Below are 25,385 nucleotides of genomic sequence, written 5' to 3'. Positions count from 1 at the left end.
CCGCAAAAAAAAAAAAAAATAAATAATAATAATAATAATAATAATAACCCAGCCAGCCTTACGGGGTTCCAGGAGACAATCTTTGATTTGAGTATTTCCACTGTTCACTATTGAGACTGACTAGCTAGTGCTGTGCTGACCCACTCCAACACCATTTTTAAATGATCTAATTTGAAGATCCTGACGATAGTGAGGCGCTTCCAAAGCAGAGTGATAAAGACTTTCTTCAGCCAAAAATGAGCCCTCAGGCAAAAAATCTTCCTATCAGCCAAAGCCAACAGGCTCTGACATCACGGCTCTCTCCCTTGATATTCAAGATGATGGGGTAGGTTGTTAGTTGTGTGTCAATCTGGTATTAGTTGTGTCAATCTGGTATTAGTTATCAGGTTCTCCAGAAATCTACAACCAAGACTATAATTAGTAGGCACACAATATAATGTATAATAATATATTGGTGGATCACACACACACATAATCACTTATAAACACATAAAACTATAAGATGCCTTTGCTATACAAACTGGCAAGAAAAGGGTGGAGATAAAGAGAGCTCATTTATATAATCATGTCAGAAAAAAATAACACAAAAGGGACCAGTTGATCTACTCTTCTTCCAATCTATAGCTTACACAATACCATTACCTGTAAAATGCTTATCTATATCAAGAAGTTATTCATTAATATCTGGTGACTTGAATATCTTAAACTGATCCACACAAATTTTCAGATATAACATTTCTTTTGACATTTAATTCTAAAATTAACTAAAAGTTCATGCCTCAATGGACTGTGTAATACATTAATAAGTTCTGCCAGAATGAAACTAATCATTTTTAGATCATTTTGATAAGAATGGTCCTTCCATCATTCTCTTCGATCATCACTTTTGTTAAAAAAGAAAAGAAAATGCAAGCATTTAAATTACTCACTCTAAATGAAATATCTCTAATATGAATCCAATCATTCAGTCTCACACAAATATACATAAAATATTGTCATTTTATGAGCCAAACATGGAGAAGGGATTGGGTCTATACTCAGTATAGGAAGGTAGCCAAGCACTTTATCAATATTCATTAAAATCTGGATTTCATTCTATTATAATCACAGTGATAGCCTGTGTGGTCTTCACAATGCCTTCTACATCTAGAAAATGGTTATGTTTAAAAATTCCATCCCTTCCCCTTTCTGTGATAAAGATTTTCTCAACATCATCAATAGCTGAAGTGATGCTCATCTGTGACCATCTGTTCTTATTATAAAACAGTAGATTTTGGCAGAATTTTCAAGCATTGAGCTTGTCCAAACATTGGAACACTTGTTTGATCTTTACCTTTCAGATGGCTGAGTGTGGGTGGGAGGCTGGGCATAGGGAAAGGAAGGTTTCATAATTTTCTTTGAATCGGGAAATATCAAATAAATGAATTAATTTTCTCAGTTGATGATTATTCATCCTCTATTGTTAGAAAAAGTTACTAATGTTGAAAACTGTGATTAATACTGAAACATCTATAGTTAAATGTAGAAATGGGGAAAATACACAAATATATTTGTGATCACCTGCACATGAAGGGACTGTTGTTATAATTTCCTGAAGAAATACCTTATACCCAGAGCAGTGTCAGCACATAGTGGGGTACTTACTATACATGTGCTTAGTAAATAAAAGTGTGTTTAATTCTCATAAGGCAGTGGTGTTTGTATTAATATTTTCATTATACAGATGGGTAAGACTGAGGCTAAAATAATACGCAAAGTTGTAACCCAGAGCAATTCCTTCTGACTCTTATTCACATAGTTTTCCTTTAGACAGTGTGGGAAACTTGGTCTCAAATGTGTTTTCTCTATTAGTAACTTCTCAATAGATACTGGAAAGCCTTGAAATACCAAAGCCAGGGGATATCTGTTTGGAAAAGCTAGCCAGAGAAAGTGATTTTTGATGAGTTTTGAAAGCAGAAGCAACATGTTTGAGAAGCCAGGAGGGAAGGGAAGGAGATAACATAAATTCTTGGAACAAGTATGTTTATGAGAGAAGTGTCACAAGCAGGCAGTGAGAAGGGATGTTTCTATTTATATGGAGGGAAGAATAATTGGTAGAGAGATTTGAAACCTACAATTAAGGGCTTGGATTTGGTACAAAGCAGAATTAGGAAAGTATTGATGTGATTAAAACATCAGTGGTGGGTGAGTACTGCTGCTAGGTGAAGAATGGACTGGCAGGCCTGGGGTGCCTGATTGCCTGGAATGCTGACACAGCAGGACCCAGCCCAGATCAGTTGCCGATGGCACTCGATTAAGCCAAGATCAAGATGCTATTGAGACAGAAGTCATGAGTTTGAGCCACGTCTCCAGGCTCCTCTATGTCCTTTAAAAAGCCCTGATGAGTGATGAAGCTCCTCATTTTGTCTTTTCCTTAAAACATAGTCTGTTTAATGTTATCTTAGGATATCAAATTTGCACATAAATTAAAAACATTTTATTCTGTCATTGAAGTTCCTCCAAATCAAACAAAAACTGATTTAAAAACTAAAACTAAAATAATATATTTGTTAGATTTGGATGGAAATGTAAATATTTTCTTGTCTGACTGTTTTTGTTTTTTTTTTCAAATAAGGAAATTGGGACTTGCTGTGATGAAGTGATTTTATTTGTTTATTCATTTATCATAAGCTCTGGAGTCAGATTCATCTTAAATTTGATTTCAAGCTTTCCATTTATTATCTGGGTAACTTTAGAAAAGCCATTTGACTTTCCCTGTCTCTTCATGTACAAGATAAAGATAGATACAGTGCAATAATCATTATAACACATTATTTTTCAAGGCACTATAGAGTGATGGTTAATGGTACATGATCTGGAGCTAGACTGCTTGGATTTAACACCCAAATCAACCATTCACACACAGTGAGAACTCAGACCAGCTGCCTAATCTCCCCAGTTCCCTCCTCTGTGAAATGGAATATGTCTATTAATATCTATATTGTATTAAATGAGAAAAAAATATATATACATAGCTTCTCTCTCTCTCTCTCTATATATATATATTTATACATGTATATATATATGTGTATGTATATATATATATATATATATATATATATATATATACATGTATCACCAGACTTCACCTCCAGCCAATGGCATTGGATAAATGTTAGCTATAGCTATGATTGTTATTGTTCTCATACTCATTTTTTATGGTTAATACCCACAATACCCACTACATTTTGGGCAGTGCATCAGATGAAGAAAATACAGAAAGGAGAGACACAGTTTCTTCTCTCAAGGAGCTCAAGAGGCTGGGAAGGTGACATAAAGTAACCAAAACTACGATCTAGTATGATAACTGCTACCATGTAGGTTTCCCACTCTATCTTTCCTAGAGCTCAGAACGGCCTAGGTGAATGGGGAACAAGTGGCTGTAGGTGAGTTAGTTGAGTTGAGACTTGACAAACAAGTAATTTTCAGGCGATCTTAGAGCCACGTTTGTATGTATTGAGAGCCTGGGGAGCAGTGACTAGGTTAGCTAGAAAGAAAGCATGAGTTTAAGGTTAGAGAAAATCCAAGTGGTCGTTCTGTACTGCCAATAGTAGATTGAACATGAGGAACAGTGAGAGGTGAGGCTAAAATGTTACACAGTAGCTTGATGAAGAAGGGCATTGTTAAGTGCACTGCTAAGTGGTGTACACTTTTTCTTGAAGGCATTGAAGTACAATAAGATGATTTTAAGCAGAGGGTTCTCATCAAATATTGATGGATGTCCCCGGGGCTCACTTCTGTCTGAGTATGTGGGTACTGCAACACCATTACCTGTTGACCTGGCTGCTTTCCTTTCTCCTACAAGGTGGTAAGTTCCTTGAGAGAAGTCACCTGTCTTTCAATTCCCAGTATCTCTCATGATGCCTGGAAGAAGTAGGTACTTAATAAATATAGATGAAAGAATAAATAAATGAAGAAGACAAAGTAGAAATTCAGCTGAGGCTCTTTTCTCCCTAATTCATGTGACTTGATAAGGATGTAATATTGTCAGTGCCAGGAGACACAGAAAGGGGACAGGTTCAAGAGATATTTAAGCAAGAACATTGACAAGTATTGGAGCTAGAGACTTAATTGGAAGCAAGAAGAACTTATCTAGAATGACCTTTAGATTTAGTGTTTGGTTAACTCAGTGGATGATGGTAACATTCACTAAAAGTGAATATCCAAGAGTAGGTTCTTAGGGGAAGATAATGACTTTATGGGTCTAATTTAAGGACCAAATGAAGTAATCTCTAGGAGGCAGTTGGATGGAGAGATGTTGGTGTTTTTAACTCAGAGCCCATTGTAACTTTCCTATGTAATGCTTTTTTAAAAAAAGCCAAACACACCAACTACTAACTAGAATGTCAACTACTAGCTATTAGAATGTTAAAACAATTTATACATAATGACTTTTTAGTGTTTATAAAGTCAAAGAGGATATTTTTCTTGACCATCTGTCTGGAATTCCATAAACCCTTCTTTGTTTCTGGAAATGATACTCAGCCATGAGTGCCCAAGTTGAACAATGACTCCTTCAAGAAACCTTGTCACACCCTTCCAGATACAATGGACACACACATAGCATTTCATTTAACTTTGACTCTAACACTTGTACCAGTGTATTCAACCATTTGTGTTCAGCTTCCTTTAATACATGCAAGAGAGTGTCATGATTAATATCATGGATTTTGGAAACAGATAGGTAAGGTTTTAAAATCTCAACTTTGTCACCTAGCTGAGTGAACTGGGGGAAGCAGCTTGCCTTAGCTTAGCCTCAGTTTTTCTCATGTGTAAAATTCAAAGGGCAGCACTTACCATGAAGGTTTTAAACCCTCCTCTGGCTTTTTCATCACACTCAATGTGGCATTCTCACCTCATTCACTCTATTCCAGCCACACCAACCTCCTCACTGTTCAGGGAATAGCCCAGGCAAGCCATTTCCCAACTAGCTGCAGGCTAGCTCCCCCACTTTGTCAAACATTTTCACAAAAGTTATCATCCATCACATGGCTATAATAGAGAGAAAACCACTGCTCTGTCTACTATGGAACACATTCATGCTTACCCACAAAAGCAGCAAGAAAATTCCCTCCAAGGAAATTATAGCAGAGGGGAGAATTTTGCGTAAAATGCTCTTCTTGTACCTTATCACCTTTGATGTAATTTTGACATTTGGAATGCAATTAAAAGTTCAATTCCTTCAGCAAAATCTTCCCTAGGTCCCTTATGTAAAATTTCACTTTCACAGTGCAAGACTTCATATCTCCCTCCTCTGCTTTATTTTTGCCTCCTTAGCATTTATTACAATCTAATATGCTATATATTTTACTTATGCTTGTACACCAAACAGGAAAGTAAGCTTCTTGAGGATGGAAATTTTGGTCTGTCTTGTACACTGCTTTATCTCCAGTGCCTAGAATAGTGCCTGGCACATAGTAAGCACTCAAAAAATATATATTTGGAATGAATGAATTTATATATGTAATTGTTTTGTATAGTATCTAGCATGTACCAAGTGCTCATGAAGTGGCAGCTACTGTAAATTTTGCTAACATTTTGCAAGATCTTCACAAGTCATAAAACACACTGTGTTCAGTATGTTATTCTACTACCACAGATACTTTGTGGATGAATGAATGAAAGAGCCAACCAATCAGTTGTAAAGGTTAGTTACTTGGGTCACTATTGGTAATATGGTGTTGCTTCCAAAGCAACATTCAGAGCTGGAGATAGGCTGAAAGCAGAGTGGGCTCTGCAGAGTGGCTTTGTAACCCTGAGTAACTCCCCACCTTACCCCAACCGAAAAGTTCCCTCATTTCTAATGAGTGGGTTATTATCAAGGGCTATTTGCAACTCTTACAGCCTCTCAGTGTGTAGGGGCCAAAAATTGAGGTAAGTGGTAAAATATTTTACTTCTTTAACTTTCTTTTAAATTGAATCACCTTCACAGAAAATGAGAAATGGATTTCAATCTGATTGCACAACACTTCTTTCACATAGACACGTACACACACAAACACAAACACACACACACACACACACACACATGATTTTGACTTGATAATTAAAATTTTTTTTCCTGCCTTTGTCTCAGTGATTTGTGAGGAGTCTGTAGGTATTTCCAAAGTGTTATTAATGACTTAGAAAGTGGGAAGTGTTTCTGTCAAAACCAAGCTTAGCTAGTCTGGTGGCAGGTGGTACCAAGAGGCATAGTGAACTCCAAGTTTAAATTACAAAGAACTATTGATCCTGACAGTAAAGCATGCCTGAAAATGAAATTAACATGGAATGAATCTGACATTGAAATATTATCTTAAAATCTTGAAAAGCATGATAAAAAATTCAATTATATAACAAAAGGGCATTGGAGAAAATGAATAAATTGGTAGTGATCTTTCCTTCAAGTGTGTATTTTTCTGTATAGGTCAAGCTCATGTTGCACATAACCAGTTGCCCTGGTTTCTCACTTCTTCACTCAATCAGTTTCAATAATGATTTAGCTTAACAATTAGAAAGTTCTGAATTCGTGTAAAAGTCAAAACAAATCAAAAAAGTTGCAGAAGTAGTTTGCAAAAAAGAACTTTAGTCCAGGACTTGAGGTGAATTAATATGACACTAAAAGCTCTGGGTGAGAATCCAGGTTCTACAACAGAGAACCATGAACCATGGGCAAATTATTTAATTTCTGCCCTTAAGTTCTTTAGCTGTAAAGCATGAGCATGATGATTTCTACTTCACTGTAGTTGTTCTGAAGAATAAAAAAAGATACGTGTTTGGGCCAGGCATATAAAAAGATGGATAAAATTCATTTTGACATATGTTTGAGTAAAACTGTCACAGATCTTAGCTTATGAGATGAAACAGCTGTGTAAAGCCAGGAGGAGAAATGTTTGAAGTTAGATTTTATAGATGAGGAAACATGCTCAGAGGGGTTAAGTAACTTTCCCTAGACACCAAACAGGGGTTAAAACTCATGTCTTCTGATTCCTGGCCTACTGTTACTCTTCATTCAACCACTCCTCTGTATTTCAATAGGCTATTCTTGAGTGAAGATCATAAGTATCCTAATAGAATTTTTTTTGCCCTTTTTTTTCCCCAAAGGCCTAACTACACACTTAATAACCTCCTTATTCATCATATAATTTAGGAGTAACTCCTATGTGCTAGGCAGTATTCTGCCAGCAGCAAACAGTGGAACAAAATTCTCTACCCCATGAAGCTTATATTGTGGTAGACTTGATTCATTCAGTCAATATACTTGAGTGCTGTTACATCCCAGATATAGTCTAGGAACTAAAGATACATAAGTTCTTGTCTTGATGTTGTGGGTGATGACATATACCAGAAAAAGGTGAATGAAGATATAACAGGTGGAGAATTCTGCAGGCTCAGGCATGGTGAAGGGCTAGGGGGTTGGCTCAACCCACATTTGTCTAGAAAGTCTTTCCAAGGATGCAGACCAATGAGCTTGGTCTTGGAGCATAAGAAAATAATCCAGTTACCTGAAACAGCTGTAGAAGCTACCACCTGGAGAACGGCCTCCTCCTTGCTGTGAAAAGTAGTATGTTTGGTTTAATACCTAGGAAATGGCATACTCACTGGGTTATTAAACCATGTGAGTTTTCTGAAATAATTGGGTTTCTTAATGAAAGAGAAATTCATTGTACTTTTACATAATGTTCTTTTTTGTGTATTCAGAAATCATATTTGTAGAGTTATGCATTACTGTTATGGGCTGAATGTTTGTGTCTCCCCAAAATGCATCTATGGAAGGCTTAACTCCCAGTGTAATGGTACTTGGAAGTGGGGTCTTTGAGAGGTAATTAGCTTTAGAATAGTGTGGGATCCTCATGATGGGATTATTGCCTTTATAAGAAGAGGAAGACAGAGTGATCTCTCTCCTGGAGCATGCACCAAGGATAGCTCATGGGAATACATAGCAGGAAAGAAGCTGTCTACAAGCCAGGAATTAAATCTGCTAGCACCTTCACTGTGGATTTCCCAGCCTCCAAAACTATGGAAAAAAAAAAAAAAAGTAACAGCTTGAGCAAACTAAGAAATAAGACATACTTCTCTTATTGGATCCTGTGAGGGCAAAAAAATGCATGTGAAATTATACATTAGCAGGCAAAGGTGATAGGGACACAAAGAGGAATTCAAAAGTGGATTTTATATACTTTAACATAATATCAATGAGAAAAATTATTTTCATAAATTGTGAAAACTACTTATTCATAGAATCTAATGGTTTTTGCACATTCTTACCATGATAAAGCACACCTAGGCCCTCTCTAAGGCAATTTCTAGCTGGTCCACTTTGAAATGATTTGAAAAATGGAAATAAGAATTAAATTTTGAAACCAGCTGAATACATGTAATATTGCTCAAAATGTCCTAAAATTACTCTGAAGGGCTAAGCATTAACAATACCTAAATTTATGATTAAGTCTGGGGAAAATCATGGCTTTGTGTTACCTCAACATAAAGGTCTTGATTTTTTTTTAAAGACCTACTAAAGTTTATCTTTGATTAAGTATATAGTCCTAGAGTCCTAGGATTTCCTGATACATTTCTGTATAGTAATCCTTTCCAAGCCTGGCTATTACAGCAGCTTTCTGTGCTTATGCTGGTTTGTCTGACTGGCCTAATTTATGCTTTTAATCCAGTCCTCAAACTTTTACATGCATCTTGTCATTCTTGCCCTGCCATCCTGACACACAGTAGTGTGTATCTGTCATTTAAGGAAGAATAATATCTATCAGAGTAAAAAGACACATTGCTTTATCGTTTTTGTTTGTTTGTTTTTTGGGGGAGTATGTTTTGCTTTTACTTGTAGTTAACATATTTACATACCATACCCTGAGCAGGTAAGCCTAAGGCAGTTTTTAATCTCTTAGGATAAAGGAGAACAACTTCAGGGGGTTGATTACAGATGTGTCATACTCAGGTATAATCAAGGGGAATATCTGGGGACATCTGGGTGGCATATACTACATGCTCCTTGTACAAAGCTGCCCCAGTCTGAAGTAAAAGGAAGTGACACAGCCAGATTTGCTCAGGTGGACTGAGGCTAGAGAGGAATTGGCAGGACAATTTTAAGGAAGAATTGCCTTCCCTCATGTCCAAATCACATGTCTAATTAAATGGTTATCATGTGCTCAGTACAAGAATATAGGATTCATTTACTTAGCAAATATTCCTTAACTACCTACTACATATTAGGCATTCTGCTGGTTGCTGGGAACACAAAGATTAATAGGACACATTCCCTATCTAAGAGCGCTCATAGCATTGTGGACATTTCTTTGCTAAAAAGAAAGGGGGGTGGTACTCAAGTACAAATCTCAGTTTGTATGTTTGTTTTTTTAATTGAAATAGGAACTATTTTGAGTATATAAGCAGGTGAGTGAATACTGTTTGCAGAATCGGCAAGAGCAGATATTGAGAATCTATTGCTGACTTTTCTGTTCCTAGTTCAACACAATCCAGCACAGAGCATTGAGTAGCTCAGTGTTCATGGAAAGAATTGATTGATTGATCCACGTGCTGCCTGATTGATCCGTCCTCACTGATCCACACTTGTCAGAACTACAACAGTCCACTTACATGGGGTTGGCATTATTTTACACATGCTATTCTCTTTTCATTGATTAGTCTCACCGATTGGATCGTACACGTCTAGTACAGGGACCTGGAAGGGCCCTCTGAACTCCTGGAAGCACGATGTACGTGGCATAGCTACGAGACACACTTTTTGAGTGCCTGAACCAGAAAAAGTTGGCTTGATCCAGTACACTGATTCCTGAGCTTTGTTCTAACAGACTAACCCTTCTCACTTCAGGGTTCTGTCAGGACTCCTGTTCCTCAAGGCACTTCTCTTGGAAGAGTGTCTAAAGATTCCTCCACCACCCATATCATTCACTTAGTTACACCATGGGTTAACTGACACGCGATGGCCGCAGCATTCCAGAGGGTCACACTGGAGCCACTGCCGCTGCAGCTGCTCAAGGTCCTCTCTCAGCTTTCCAACAGCTTCCACATCCCGGGTGGTGTGAGACATGTTGGAAATTCAGAAGCAGAGGGTCAGAGTGCCATTGTTTAAACCGACTCATTTTAAACCTGGATCAATGACAGTGGCCCAGGCAATTTAGAATAGGATTATTTGCTTACTGAATGGGACTAAATTGTGGCTCTTTCCTTACTTGATTAGGACAAAGTATTTGGAAATTCAAACCTGAAATCATCCATTATCACAGAGTTTCCATTTGTGGATTAAAAAGCAAGTTAAGTTGGATTACACTGTCCTCTCCCAGATTCACTAAGGATGAGAAGGACTGGGTCCTCCTAGGGCTGGAAAATGAACAGATGCCAAAATGGCTGATGCAAAGGGCTTTTCAAAACTAATTTTTAAGAAATATATCTTTTCTTGGGCTTCCCTGGTGGCACAGTGGTTGAGAATCTGCCTGCTAATGCAGGGGACACGGGTTCGAGCCCTGGTATGGGAGGATCCCACATGCCGTGGAGCAACTAGGTCCGTGAGCCACAGCTACTGAGCCTGCGCGTCTGGAGACTGTGCTCCGCAACAAGAGAGGCCGTGATAGTCAGAGGCCCGTGCACCGTGATGAAGAGTGGCCCCCCGCTTGCCACAACTAGAGAAAGCCCTCGCACAGAAACGAAGACCCAACACAGCAAAAATAAATAAATTAATTAATAAACTCCTACTCCCAACATCTTAAAAAAAAAAAAGAAATATATCTTTTCTTTTGTGCATTTTGGGGGAGGGATTAAAAAAATCAGATTCTCTAAGAAACAAAGCATCTGAGGAATATCAACTGAAAAAAAAACTAGATAGCAAATAAAGCAAATTATTTTTCATCAATGTATGGAATACCGTTGCAAAGATGTAAGAAAGGGAAAATAATTTTAGCTGATCCTATATATTTTTGTTCTTTGAATGCTACAATTTATTGCTGAGTGCTATGCCATCAGACTTCGTTCTAATGAAATACAATCCTCAGATGGCTATGAGAAATCTAAGAAAGCTATATATTTTCCACTGAATACATGTACAAATCCAATTAAATGTTAAAAAACACTTCACAAATTATTATATATTACGGTATATGTAACTTAATATTCCAGAAAAATAATATAACTTAAGAAATAAAATACTTCAAAAATGTTTTGTAAGTTGTTTTGTTTTCCACTATGGGCAGTATTTAATTGTTTTTGTTTTTAGTAGATTGACACTTGCTATTTTTTCTGTTCACTAAGTTATATTCAATTCCTCACTTACATTTATTTTATTTCATTTTGGTTTTAAATTTTACACCTATTCACATAGGCTCCAGGCTATGGGCTTGCAAGGTTTAAAAATGTTTATAGGTAATAGACAAAGATGAAGACAAAGATGATTTAAGAGGGAAAATAAAGAGACAAAGTGGTTTAAATGGTTCAGGCAAAAGGGTTAAAATAATATTTAGAGGAAATTATGCTTTACAAATTAATTTATCTCTGGATGTCATGTTTGATAGGCTTATATTCTTGAATTATCTGGAGGATGTTCCGTCTGTTTTCTCCCAGGTACTCCATTTGAGTAGCCGTTACTTCTGATGAAAAACTTCTTTAGGACTGGCTAACCTCATGAAGTGACTGCAACATATTCAATATTATATGGTGCTTGCTACAGTTAAAATTGAGCAGAGAATAAGATTTGATGTATTCCTGAAGAGTAACTTATTATAGACCTGAGAATCCTTTGCTTCTTCTTTAAAGAAGATTTAAGAATGAAAAAATAGGGCTTCTTGGTGGCGCAGTGGTTGAGAGTCAACCTGCCGATGCAGCGGACACGTGCTCGTGCTCCGGTCCGGGAAGATCCCACATGCTGCGGAGCGGCTGGGCCCGTGAACCATGGCTTCTGAGCCTGCGCGTCCGGAGCCTGTGCTCCGCAACGGGAGAGGTCACAACGGTGAGAGGCCCGCGTACCGCAAAAAAAAAAGAATGGAAAAATAAAAGCAAAGCAAAGGAAATAGTATCCTGAATTTCTGCAAAGCACACAGCATGCATGTCCCAGCAATCTACTTACAATAAGTTTGCATCAGTGAAATGTGATCATTTCTGGGATTTTTGACTACTTATATATATAAAGGATTCATATAAAACCTTCATATAAAGGTTTCCTGGACCTTCTTAAAACTTGTCAGTCTCTCCCATTTAATGAACTCATAAACCATGACCCTCTCCTTCATATTTTTTTTCAGTTTACAGTTAAATATTTATTTGTGTGATCATTTCATTCAGGTCCATATGCCTTTTCTACACTGTAAGCTCCATAAGACTGATTGTCTACTGTGGTTAGTAATGTCTATAACCAGTGGTCTGCCTTGGAGAGTCATTGAATGAGGTGGAATTCTTATACACAATTTGATAACTTACTGCAGTGTCTGCTTGTGTTTCAGATGGGCATGTTCTCAGAAGAAGCACCATAGATGCTGGGCAAGGGAAGTTTTATCAAAAGCTATGTCCCTGATTCATGGCAAAACATTACTGTGGTATGTTGCCTCTGTTTATCCCAACTGAGAATATGTGATTCACTGTTTTATTTTATTTTATTTTTTTTCCGGAATAAGATTTCCAAAACATCTACAGTAAGCCTATATTAGATTTGTGTTCATAATCTCCATATTAGAGCCACCCAACTAGTACTGTTGAAATTCTGGGCTGGTTAGTGTTTGTTGCAGGGAGCTGTCCTGTGCATTGTAGGATGTTTAGCAACGTTCCTGACCTCTTCCCACTAGATGCCAGTAGCAGCTCCCCTACCCCCAAGTTGAAACAAACAAAAAAATCCCCAGACATTGCCAAATGTCCCCTGGGGAACAAAAATTGTACTCAGTTGAATATCACTGTCGTAGAGGAAAAACCTGGCAGATTCAAATGAATATATCCATGTAATGGAAAAGTGCTATTAGAATACTAGCATAAAGTTTTTCCAATACGCTTCACAATCAAAAGGAATGGTTGGCATGTTAGTCTTCATGGCACGGCCCACTAAGAGCATCATGAATTAAAATTGCTGCCATTCTTAATGGTTATATTTTACAGATTCAAAAATATCTTAATCACTCCCTAGGGGTTTTCAAGCAAAAATCGAGTCTTTATAAATCAAATAAATCAGGAAATAATAGGCCAGCATAGGTCAGACTCCTAATATCTAAAATTTCACTCAGGTTCCCTATGCTTTTAATTAAGACTTTTGAATTTGGTTTGGTTTCTCAGCACAAAAGCTCACTTCAATACAGTTATGCAAATTAATGTACACGAAAAGCCTGCAAAATAGAATTAGGCAAAGTTCTAAGAGAAACCTAGTTGTAGTAAATTGAGATTTTAAATTAAAAACTACTACTCACAACATGGTTCTTGTATTCCTTCAGGTACCAGATGCTATTACCCTAAGGCAGGCTAGGATTGATTTTTGAAAATAAGTGGATTTACCTTTTCTTTTGATGACACACTAAAATAGTCCTGCTGGGTGATACTCTTATTCTGTACATAAAAACAGATGAAGGAAGTGTTGGCAGTTATACAAATATAGACTATGCCGGCAATAAATTGGACAATGTATTCACAAAAGTTATTTTCCCTTGCTGAGTTAAATATAAAACTCTTTCTCCATTGACTTGACTTTGTGCATGAAATCTGGCCTCAATTTCCACATCAACAAAATTGTTATATTAGGAATATACCTTCTACTTTGGAGTAACAGTAAAGATATGGTGTATAAACATGTACATCATATGATTTGTGTCCAATAAATATTATTTAAATTTTAGGATGAATAGACAAAACCACTAATATATTTTAATTTTGAAGTGAGTTTCTTATATATTTATTTCTTCAACACATGCCAAACATTGTGGAAAAATAATATCTATGACTGAATAACACTGATTTCACAATTATTATCTTACAAATGCATATCTTTCTATTGTTTTTCATATCCTTGAATATACACTTTGGTTTTCATTATACAGAAATGGTTCTGCTTTAACAATGTTGCATGGATCCTGTGAATCTCAGGGAAAGCAATCTTAGAGAAAACACCCACAATATATATTAAGAGCAACCTAAATACCCTTGTTTTCATTTTCTTCCCTTTTAAACCAATTTTCTTCATGCTTCGATGTTAAAAATTATATTTACTTAAATTATCCCTTAAAAAATAGGTGGAAACAGCTTTCTGTTTAAAAAAACCCTAAGGTGCAACTCCATTGCCTTTGCTGCTGTATTCTTCACTCCTTTTTTACTTAATTGTAATTATTGTGTTCTGCATTTTCATGCCCCTAAACAAATCACTTTCTTGAGCAGCTTTTGAGGATAATTCATAGAGAGGATTGCAGATTTTTTTTTTTTTTTAACAAGAAGAATCTTAAATTTTAGGGTTTGGTACATAAGACCATACTAGAAAGTGATCACATTTCGGTGGCTTCACTGGACTTTTGTGTTTTTAATTTACATGATTCTGTGCCATTTGGGTGTGTTTATTTGTGTGTGTGAATGGGTGTTCCACAAGTAATTTTACAACAGTTCCTTTTGACTATAACTTATGCTGTCTACAGATTTATGAAATATAATGCTGATTTGGGTGGTCATGAATTGATTTACAATGTAACAATATTTCTCTTTCTAAGGCCCTGAAGACATTTTCCCCCCTCCATTCTGTATATTACTTTTTAATGGAAATGCCGTTTCTAGCTTTTCTCAGACACCTATAATGGGGAGATTCTACTTCTGTATAACTTTGTATGTACTGCATTCATATTAATGTTTGATGGAGAGGAAACTAGATAATGATTTTGAAAAATAAAACTTTTGCTATGATAAACACATGAAATAGAAGGAAATTATCATTAACTCAATTTGTAGCTCACCTTGTCATTTTACAGATGTGACAGGAGTCTTTAGTTTTATCAAATTATTTTCCAGCTCAAAGTGTAGTGGTATGGGTTTAGAAATAAAGTATATCATGAGGTTTTAATGAGAGTTTCCTTTCTCCCAGAAAAAAAAAAAGGCGAGAAATTCTACAAAATTTAAAGTTGTTCTTCAGGATCCACAGAGAAAGATGAAAACCTGAAACCAAAAACACACAATGTTTCAGGTTTTGTTTGCTTGTTTTTAAATCTGAAAAACATTGTAGTGCTTCAGAATAGGGACTCTAAAGAGAACACTCTATGACATAAATCACAAGATCCTTTTTGATCCACCTCCTAGAGAAATAGAAATAAGAACAAAAATTTAAAAATGGGAACTAATGATACTTAAAAGCTTTTGCACAGCAAAGGATACCATAAACAAGACCAAAAGACAACCCTCAGAATGGGAGAAAATATTTGCAAATGAAGCAACTGACAAAGGATTAATATCCAAAATTTACAAGCAGCTCATGCAGCTCAATAACAAAAAGACAAACAACCCAATCCAAAAATGGGCAGAAAACCTAAATACACATTTCTCCAAAGAAGATATACAGATTGCCAACAAACACATGAAAGAAAGCTCAACATCATTAATCATTAGAGAAATGCAAATCAAAACTACAATGAGATATCATCTCACAGTGTCAGAATGGCCATCATCAAAAAATCTAGAAAGAATAAATGATGGAGAGGGTGTGGAGAAAAGGGAACACTCTTGCCCTGCTGGTGGGAATGTGAATTGGTACAGCCACTATGGAGAATAGTATGGATGTTCCTTAAAAATCTACAAATAGAACTACCATATGACCCAGCAATCCCACTACTGGTCATATACCCTGAGAAAACCATAATTCAAAAAGAGTCATGTACCAAAATGTTCATTACAGCTCTATGTATAATAACCAGGACATCGAAGCAACCTAAGTGTCCATCAACAGATGAATGTATAAAGAAGATGTGGCACATATATACAATGGAATATTACTCAGCCATAAAAAGATATGAAATTGAGTTATTTGTAGTGAGGTGGATGGACCTAGAGTCTGTCATACAGAGTGAAGTACGTCAGAAAGAGAAAGACATATGCTAACACATATATATGGAATCTAAAAAAAAAAAATGGTCATGAAGAAACTAGGGGTAAGACAGGAATAAAGACACAGACCTACTAGAGCATGGACTTGAGGCTATGGGGAGGGGGAAGGGTAAGCTGTGACAAAGTGAGAGAGTGGCATGGACATATATACACTACCAAATGTAAAATAGCTAGTGGGAAGCAGCCGCATAGCACAGGGAGATCAGCTAGGTGGTTTGTGACCACCTGGAGGGGTGGGATAAGGAGGGTGGGAGGGAGGGAGACACGAGGGAAGAGATATGGGAACATATGTATATGTATAACTGATTCACTTTGTTATAAAGCAGAAACTAACACACCATTGTAAAGCAATTAAACTCCAATAAAGATATTAAAAAAAAAAGAAATTAGAAACTAAAAAAAAGAGTTTGGACAAATTTGACTTTCAGGACACTGAAAATCAAAGGAGTAGTTGAAAAATTCAGAGAGGAAAAGTAAGATGTAAGCTTTATTCCTGACCAGGATTTACCCAGGATATGCCAAGCAGATTCTAATTAAAAAGAAAAACAACAAATAGCACAGATAAGCAAATATAAAACACAAAATCTAAGAAAACAAGGTAGTACAAAAAATAAATTATTTTCTGAACGGTCGGCATATATATAGTCATGAAGCATTGACCTCATGAGACAGCAAGTTTTATTTTACGTTTGCTGTGAGGGAAAAAAAAGGGCTTAAGATAAACTGTTCTGAAACCCAAATCATCATGGTGGACAGATTATACTGAATATATTATTGGCTTATCGATGACCTTATAGGAGGTCAGTGTGTGTATAATTCCCATTTTATCTATATTAGAATTTACCTGAAAAACATTATTTAAATTTTATATCTCAAAGAGATTTACTCTCTGCATGCCTATTATTTTTTCATGGCTCTGATCAATATTTTATGATATTTGCAGCCTTGTCCTCTAGTGCAGACAAATGCTTATGAGCCATTTGTACGTTCAATGTGATAAACTCAGAAGGGTTTTCTGAACAAAACTTTGGCCCTGCTTCCAGGTGTTTCCTCTACCAGAAGTGAGGTGGTCTTCTATTCAAGGATATATCTTTTTAGATTTCTTAATTTCATAGAAGGGCTTCATCTTTACCTCCTGATTTTTTTTATGGAAGATCTAAATACAATTAATAAGCTTAATCAATGAGATATGTATACACAACAAATAATGTTTTGAATACAATGTTTCTGAATACAAATGGAACATTTACCCCCAAAAAATATATTAGATGATTAAGGATCAATATCAAAAGACTGTGTTCCTTCAACCATAATGCAACAATAACAAAATAATAGTGATTGCAAATGGATAACTTTAAAAATCACATATGTTTGGAAACTAAATACATAATATTGAATAATGCTTTGGTTGAAATAAAATCTGTTTCTTCAAAAAGTTTCTATGTCTTACAAAGAAAATTTATTGTGTAGTTTTCTTCATATAAGCCTAGTGTTTACTAGGTTTATCCTTATATATTTTATGACTTCTGCTGCTATATATATAAATCACTTTTTCCATTACATATTATGGTTAGGTATTACTGGTGTATAGGAACCTCCTAATTTTTGCATGTTGATCTTTTTCTTTTTTTTTTTTAACATCTTTATTGGGGTATAATTGCTTTACAATTGTGTGTTAGTTTCTGCTTTATAACAGAGTGAGTCAGTTATACATATATATATGTTCCCATATCTCTTCCCTCTTTGTCTCCCTCCCTCCCACCCTCCCTATCCCACCCCTCCAGACAGCCACAAAGAACCGAGCCGGTTTCCCTGTGCCATGCGGCTGCTTCCCACTGGCTATCTACCTTACGTTTGTTAGTATATATATGTCCATGTCTCTCTCTCGCCCTAACACACCTCACCCTTCCCCCTCCCCATATCCTCAAGTCTGTTCTCCAGTAGGTCTCTGTCTTTATTCCTGTTTTACCCCTAGGTTCTTCATAACATTTTTTTTTCTTAAATTCCATATATATGTGTTAGCATACGGTATTTGTCCTTCTCTTTCTGACTTACTTCACTCCGTATGACAGACTCTAGATCTATCCACCTCATTACAAATAGCTCAATTTCGTTTCTTTTTATGGCTGAGTAATATTCCATTGTATATATGTGCCACATCTTCTTTATCCATTCATCCGACGACGGGCACTTAGGTTGTTTCCATCTCCGGGCTATTGTAAATAGAGCTGCAATGAACATTTTGGTACATGACTCTTTCTGAATTCTGGTTTCCTCAGGGTATATACCTAGTAGTGGGATTGCTGGGTCATATGGTAGTTCTATTTGTAGTTTTTTAAGGAACCTCCATACTGTTCTCCATAGTGGCTGAACCAATTCACATTCCCACCAGCAGTGCAAGAGTGTTCCCTTTTCTCCACACCCTCTCCAGCATTTATTGTTTCTAGATTTTTTGATGATGGCCATTCTGACTGGTGTGAGATGATATCTCATTGTAGTTTTGATTTGCATTTCTCTAATGATTAATGATGTTGAGCATTCTTTCATGTGTTTGTTGGCAGTCTGTATATCTTCTTTGGAGAAATGTCTATTTAGGTCTTCTGCCCATTTTTGGATTGGGTTGTTTATTTTTTTGTTATTGAGCTGCATGAGCTGCCTGTAAATTTTAGAGATTAATCCTTTGTCAGTTGATTCATTTGCAAATATTTTCTCCCATTCTGAGGGCTGTCTTTTGGTCTTGTTTATGGTTTCCTTTGCTGTGCAAAAGCTTTGAAGTTTCATTAGGTCCCATTTGTTTATTTTTGTTTTTATCTCCATTACTCTAGGAGATGGGTCAAGAAGGATCTTGCTGTGATTTATGTCATAGAGTGTTCTGCCTATGTTTTCCTCTAAGAGTTTGATAGTTTCTGGCCTTACATTTAGGTCTTTAATCCATTTTGAGCTTATTTTTGTGTATGGTGTTAGGGAGTGATCTAATCTCATACTTTTACATGTACCTATCCAATTTTCCCAGCACCACTTATTGAAGAGGCTGTCCTTTCTCCACTGTATATTCCTGCCACCTTTATCAAAGATAAGGTGACCATATGTGCATGGGTTTATCTCTGGGCTTTCTATCCTATTCCATTGATCTATCTTTCTGTTTTTGTGCCAGTACCATACTGTCTTGATTACTGTAGCTTTGTAGTATAGTCTGAAGTCAGGCAGCCTGATTCCTCCAGCTCCATTTTTTGTTCTCAAGATTGCTTTGGCTATTCGGGGTCTTTTGTGTTTCCATACAAATTGTGAAATTTTTTGTTCTAGTTCTGTGAAAAATGCCAGTGGTAGTTTGATAGGGATTGCATTGAATCTATAGATTGCTTTGGGAAGTAGAGTCATTTTCACAATGTTGATTCTTCCAATCCAAGAACATGGTATATCTCTCCATCTGTTTGTATCATCTTTAATTTCTTTCATCAGTGTCTTATAATTTTCTGCATACAGGTCTTTTGTCTCCTTAGGTAGGTTTATTCCTAGATATTTTATTCTTTTTGTTGCAATGGTAAATGGGAGTGTTTTCTTGATTTCACTTTCAGATTTTTCATCATTAGTATATAGGAATGCCAGAGATTTCTGTGCATTAATTTTGTATCCTGCTACTTTACCAAATTCATTGATTAGCTCTAGTAGTTTTCTGGTAGCATCTTTAGGATTCTCTATGTATAGTATCATGTCATCTGCAAACAGTGACAGCTTTACTTCTTCTTTTCCGATTTGGATTCCTTTTATTTCCTTTTCTTCTCTGATTGCTGTGGCTAAAACTTCCAAAACTATGTTGAATAAGAGTGGTGAGAGTGGGCAACCTTGTCTTGTTCCTGACCTTAGTGGAAATGCTTTCAGTTTTTCGCCATTGAGGATGATGTTGGCTGTGGGCTTGTCATATACGGCCTTTATTATATTGAGGAAAGTTCCCTCTACACCTACTTTCTGCAGGGTTTTTATCATAAATGGGTGTTGAATTTTGTCAAAAGCTTTCTCTGCATCTATTGAGATGATCATATGGTTTTTCTCCTTCAATTTGTTAATATGGTTAATCACATTGATAGATTTGCGTATATTGAAGAATCCTTGCATTCCTGGAATAAACCCCACTTGATCATGGTGTATGATCCTTTTAATGTGCTGTTGGATTCTGTTTGCTAGTATTTTGTTGAGGATTTTTGCATCTATGTTCATCAGTGATATTGGCCTGTAGTTTTCTTTCTTTGTGACATCCTTGTCTGGTTTTGGTATCAAGGTGATGGTGGCCTCGTAGAATGAGTTTGGGAGTGTTCCTCCCTCTGCTATATTTTGGAAGAGTTTGAGAAGAATAGGTGTTAGCTCTTCTCTAAATGTTTGATAGAATTCGCCTGTGAAGCCATCTGGTCCTGGGCTTTTGTTTGTTGGAAGATTTTTAATCACAGTTTCAATTTCAGTGTTTGTGATTGGTCTGTTCATATTTTCTATTTCTTCCTGATTCAGTCTTGGCAGTTTGTGCATTTCTAAGAATTTGTCCATTTCTTCCAGATTGTCCATTTTATTGGCATAGAGTTGCTTGTAGTAATCCCTCATGATTTTTTGTATTTATGGTTGTTAGTATTTGCCTTATGTATTGAGGTGCTCCTATGTTGGGGGCATAAGTATTTACAATTGTTATATCTTCTTCTTGGATCGATCCCTTAATCATTATGTAGTGTCCTTCTTTGTCTCTTCTGATAGTCCTTATTTTAAAGTCTATTTTGTCTGATATGAGAATTGCTACTCCAGCTTTCTTTTGGTTTCCATTTGCATGGAATATCTTTTTCCATCCCCTTACTTTCAGTCTGTATGTGTCTCTAGGTCTGAAGTGGGTCTCTTGTAGACAGCATATATATGGGTCTTGTTTTTGTATCCATTCAGCCAATCTGTGTCTTTTGGTGGGAGCATTTAGTCCATTTACATTTAAGGTAATTATCGATATGTATGTTCCTATTCCCATTTTCTAAATTGTTTTGGGTTCGTTATTATAGGACTTTTCCTTCTCTTGTGTTTTTGTCTAGAGAAGTTCCTTTAGCATTTGTTGTAAAGCTGGTTTGGTGGTGCTGAACTCTCTCAGCTTTTGCTTGTCTGTAAAGGTTTTAATTTCTCCATCAAATCTGAATGAGATCCTTGCTGGGTAGAGTAATCTTGGTTGCAGGTTTTTCTCCTTCATCACTTTCAGTATGTCCTGCCACTCCCTTCTGGCTTGTAGAGTTTCTGCTGAGAGATCAGCTGTTAACCTTATGGGGATTCCCTTGTGTGTTATTTGTTGTTTTTCCCTTGCTGCTTTTAATATGCTTTCTTTGTATTTAGTTTTTGACAGTTTGATTAATATGTGTCTTGGCGTATTTCTCCTTGAATTTATCCTGTATGGGACTCTCTGTGCTTCCTGGACTTGATTAACTATTTCCTTTCCCATATTAGGGAAGTTTTCAACTATAATCTCTTCAAATATTTTCTCAGTCCCTTTCTTTTTCTCTTCTTCTTCTGGAACCCCTATAATTCGAATGTTGGTGCGTTTAATGTTGTCCCAGAGGTCTCTGAGACTGTCCTCAGTTCTTTTCATTCTTTTTTCTTTATTCTGCTCTGCAGTAGTTATTTCCACTATTTTATCTTCCAGGTCACTTATCCGTTCTTCTGCCTCATTTATTCTGCTATTGATCCCATCTAGAGTATTTTTCATTTCATTTATTGTGTTGTTCATCATTGTCTGTTTCATCTTTATTTCTTCTAGGTCCTTGTTAACTGCTTCTTGCATTTTGTCCATTCTATTTCCAAGATTTTGGATCATCTTTACTATCATTATTCTGAACTCTTTTTCAGGTAGACTGCCTATTTCCTCTTCATTTGTTAGGTCTGGTGGGTTTTTATCCTGCTCCTTCATCTGCTGTGTGTTTTTCTGTCTTCTCATTTTGCTTATCTTACTGTGATTGGGTTCACCTTTTTGCAGGCTGCAAGTTCGTAGCTCCCGTTGTTTTTGATGTCTGTCTCCAGTGGCTAAGGTTGGTTCAGTGCGTTGTGTAGGCTTCCTGGTGGAGGGGACTAGTGCCTGTGTTGTGGTGTATGAGGCTAGATCTTGTCTCTCTAGTGGGCAGGTCCACGTCTGGTGGTGTGTTTTGGGGTGTCTGTGGACTTATTATGATTTTAGGCAGCCTCTCTGCTAGTGGGTGGGGTTGTGTTCCTGTTTTGCTATATGGTTGGCATAGGTTGTCCAGCACTGTAGCTTGCTGGTCGTTGAGCGAAGCTGGGTGCTGGTGTTGAGATGGAGATCTCTGGGAGATTTTCGCCGTTTGATATTATGTGGGGCTGGGAGGTCTCTTCTTGACGAGTGTTCTGAAGTTGGCTCTCCCACCTCAGAGGCAGAGTCCTGACTCCTGGCTGGAGCAGCAAGAGCCTTTCATCCACTCGGCCAAGGGTTTTGTCATCAGCCAGCAAATGCTCGTCCCACATCTGTGGATAACAATTGCTGCATTTGCAGTTCCAACCTGGACCTAGGTGGCATGTACTAGGAGGCACACACCTGAGAGCTGGGCATGACCCAGAACTGCAGTCTCAAGCCACTGCTCTAGGGCACAGAGCAGAGGTAGGAACTTGACCTTTCTCTGGGGCAGCCAGGTTGGTCCAGGAGGAACATACAAAATATGATTCCTGGTGAATGCTGTGTCCCTATGTCCAGGTGCTGTGTCCCAGTGTCCCTGGCCTACCCTCACCCCATTACCATCCCCACTCCAAAATCAGAGCCCCCCCAAGTCCGCTCATGAAAATGTAAGGCAGAGGGGCAGGAGATTCGCAGCTGCAAGAATCTGCATGTTGATCTTGAATCTTATATTTTACTGAGCATTCTCTTAATTTTAAAAAAGTGGTTTAATAAATATTTAAATAAACCTTCTGATGTTTATGATTCACCTTTGACCAGAAATATATACTTCATCACAATCTCTTACCCATTTAACTTTCTGTTGCTCACCTTCCAATAAACCTCAGATTCAAGGATCAATAATGATGAATAATCGTGAAGTGATACACTGTCCATCCATTCCCCTAGATATTATAAATGTTAGTCTTCGATCAAACCAAACTACTTGAAATTTCCATTCTAAGATGTTTTTCAGGATTGTTTTTATTATTATTTGGTTTCTGGTCATAGAGTTATATTGAGCACTTTATAAGAAACAAATGAATGGAACACAATATTTCATCATAAGAATGGTATCTACAACATCACATCATTTCCCTTCATTGAGATCACAGGATACATTTCTTTCATGTTTTTTAATGTAAAACTGTATAATTTGTCTAAGCTACTACCCTCTCTGAACTTTGTGATTTGCCCTGTTTCCTTTCTTACTTCTGCTGCAAGAAAGCTCAGATAAATGTTCCAGTCCACTTTTGGCATCTTCTCAAGGACGTTGCCCCTGCTTTATCTTATTTCACCTTTATCTCCATCATATTTGTATTTGTATCAGGTTATAATATATGTATTTCTGTAAGCCTTTGAAATAATTTTATAAGACAAGCTATAAATATAAGAATGAATAAATGAATAAGCAAATTATGGGGAGTGTGGAAAAGCGTAAATTAAAACTTCATCCTCTGAAGGGAAAAGAAAGGGTCAAATGTTACTCTTGGAAGCCAGAAGTCAATTTGAAAGATTACTTCAAATGAAACAAAAGGCAGTCTAGACTTCAGGAATAGTAAGACAAATTTATTTTAGTATTCTCTCCAGGAATTGTTTACTGATTTTGTTTTTTATAAGCATCACATTAATTACTCATTCCACTTCACTTTCCTATATCTGATATAGAGGTGGGAAGATGAATCTCAAAGCTCCACACTTTAGCCTGCCTTTCTGATTTTTGATAACATTCTCAAAAAGTGAGCAATAGATATTACCTTTAACAGTCTTCCCTTGTATGCCTGCGCATTTTACCTAACTGGCGGCTAATGCTCACTTAAATTAAACTAAGGTAATAAAAAATAATGTTAGTACATACTAATTATTTTAAATTTTTATGCTAGAGCCCACTCATTTGTAATTGTTCTTTTCAGTTTTTTTGTAAGGGTCTTAGCAGATATGAAGACAGTTCTGTAACTCAAGTGATTGTAAGACAAGATGACCAGAAATGCCCAGGTCACACAAAGTTGAAAAATAAAAACTGTATATACAGTTTAACACTCCCTACATGTCAGAATTTCTCTGGATTTTAATCTTTCAGTAGTTATCACCACCTGGGCTCTACTTCACCTCCATTTCTTATGTCAACCCTCTCCTTTGAGACACACCTCAAAACATAACTTCTTTACAGAGCATCCGGATTTAAAGAAACCACACTGATAGTTCTGTGATTTCTCTATTTTGAAACTTTTATGTATTTTACTGGTTAATTACAATACCTCATTCATTCAAATATAGATTTTTAATAAATGTCAAATGAGTTGTGGGAGAAAACAAAGTTGCAAGAAAATAACATTGAGATGCAGTTTAAGAATTGTGGCTCAGCTACATAGTATCGACATTGGTTTCATTTTGGGGTCTCAGTGTTCTCATCTATTAAGTTGGAAGTTAAGATCTTTGAAGTCCCTGCCTGGCCTTAAGTACTATTATTTTAAATTTATATATATATATATATATATATATATATATGATATTTTTATTTGTATGTATGTCACATGAAAAATATTTTTATATTTATATGCTTTCTATAACTTGTTCAAAGGAACTTCTGGGTCTGACTTCTCTCTTTACCTTTTGGCTATATAGAAGTCCTGGAAGAGTATGCTGCATGTATTAAACTAGTTATAAACAATTATTTATAAAATTTTTGGTTATTTTTCTAGTTGACCACTATTGTTCCTTAAGATATTTATTTTGTAGCTTAATACAATTTTCTGACAAATGATCCACAGATCTAGCAAAAATATTATCAACCCTGTCATGTTACTTGGGCCCTAGGTGATGTCATGTGAACATTGCTGTTCAATCTGACCAACAGGGATATTCTCATAGGTCACTGAACAGATGTTTTAAAAGCCCTTGTAGCCTGAGAACATTTGTCATGGTCTATGTGATTCCTATGCCCTCCTCTCTACCTTTCTGTCTGCCTCCTATCATCACCAGTCACAGGCGGGTTGTTTATACCCATTATCCTTTCCTCATTATTGTGAAATACAATAATAGTTTGATATGTGATTTTTCTCCAGGTACAATAAATAAGGCACAGAGAGAAACATAAATTGGAATATATATATATATATATATA

Source organism: Lipotes vexillifer, unplaced genomic scaffold (assembly GCF_000442215.2).
Source record: "Lipotes vexillifer unplaced genomic scaffold, Lipotes_vexillifer_v1.1 scaffold284, whole genome shotgun sequence".
NCBI classification, from domain to species: domain Eukaryota; kingdom Metazoa; phylum Chordata; class Mammalia; order Artiodactyla; family Lipotidae; genus Lipotes; species Lipotes vexillifer.
This window is presented reverse-complemented; position numbering follows the sequence as displayed.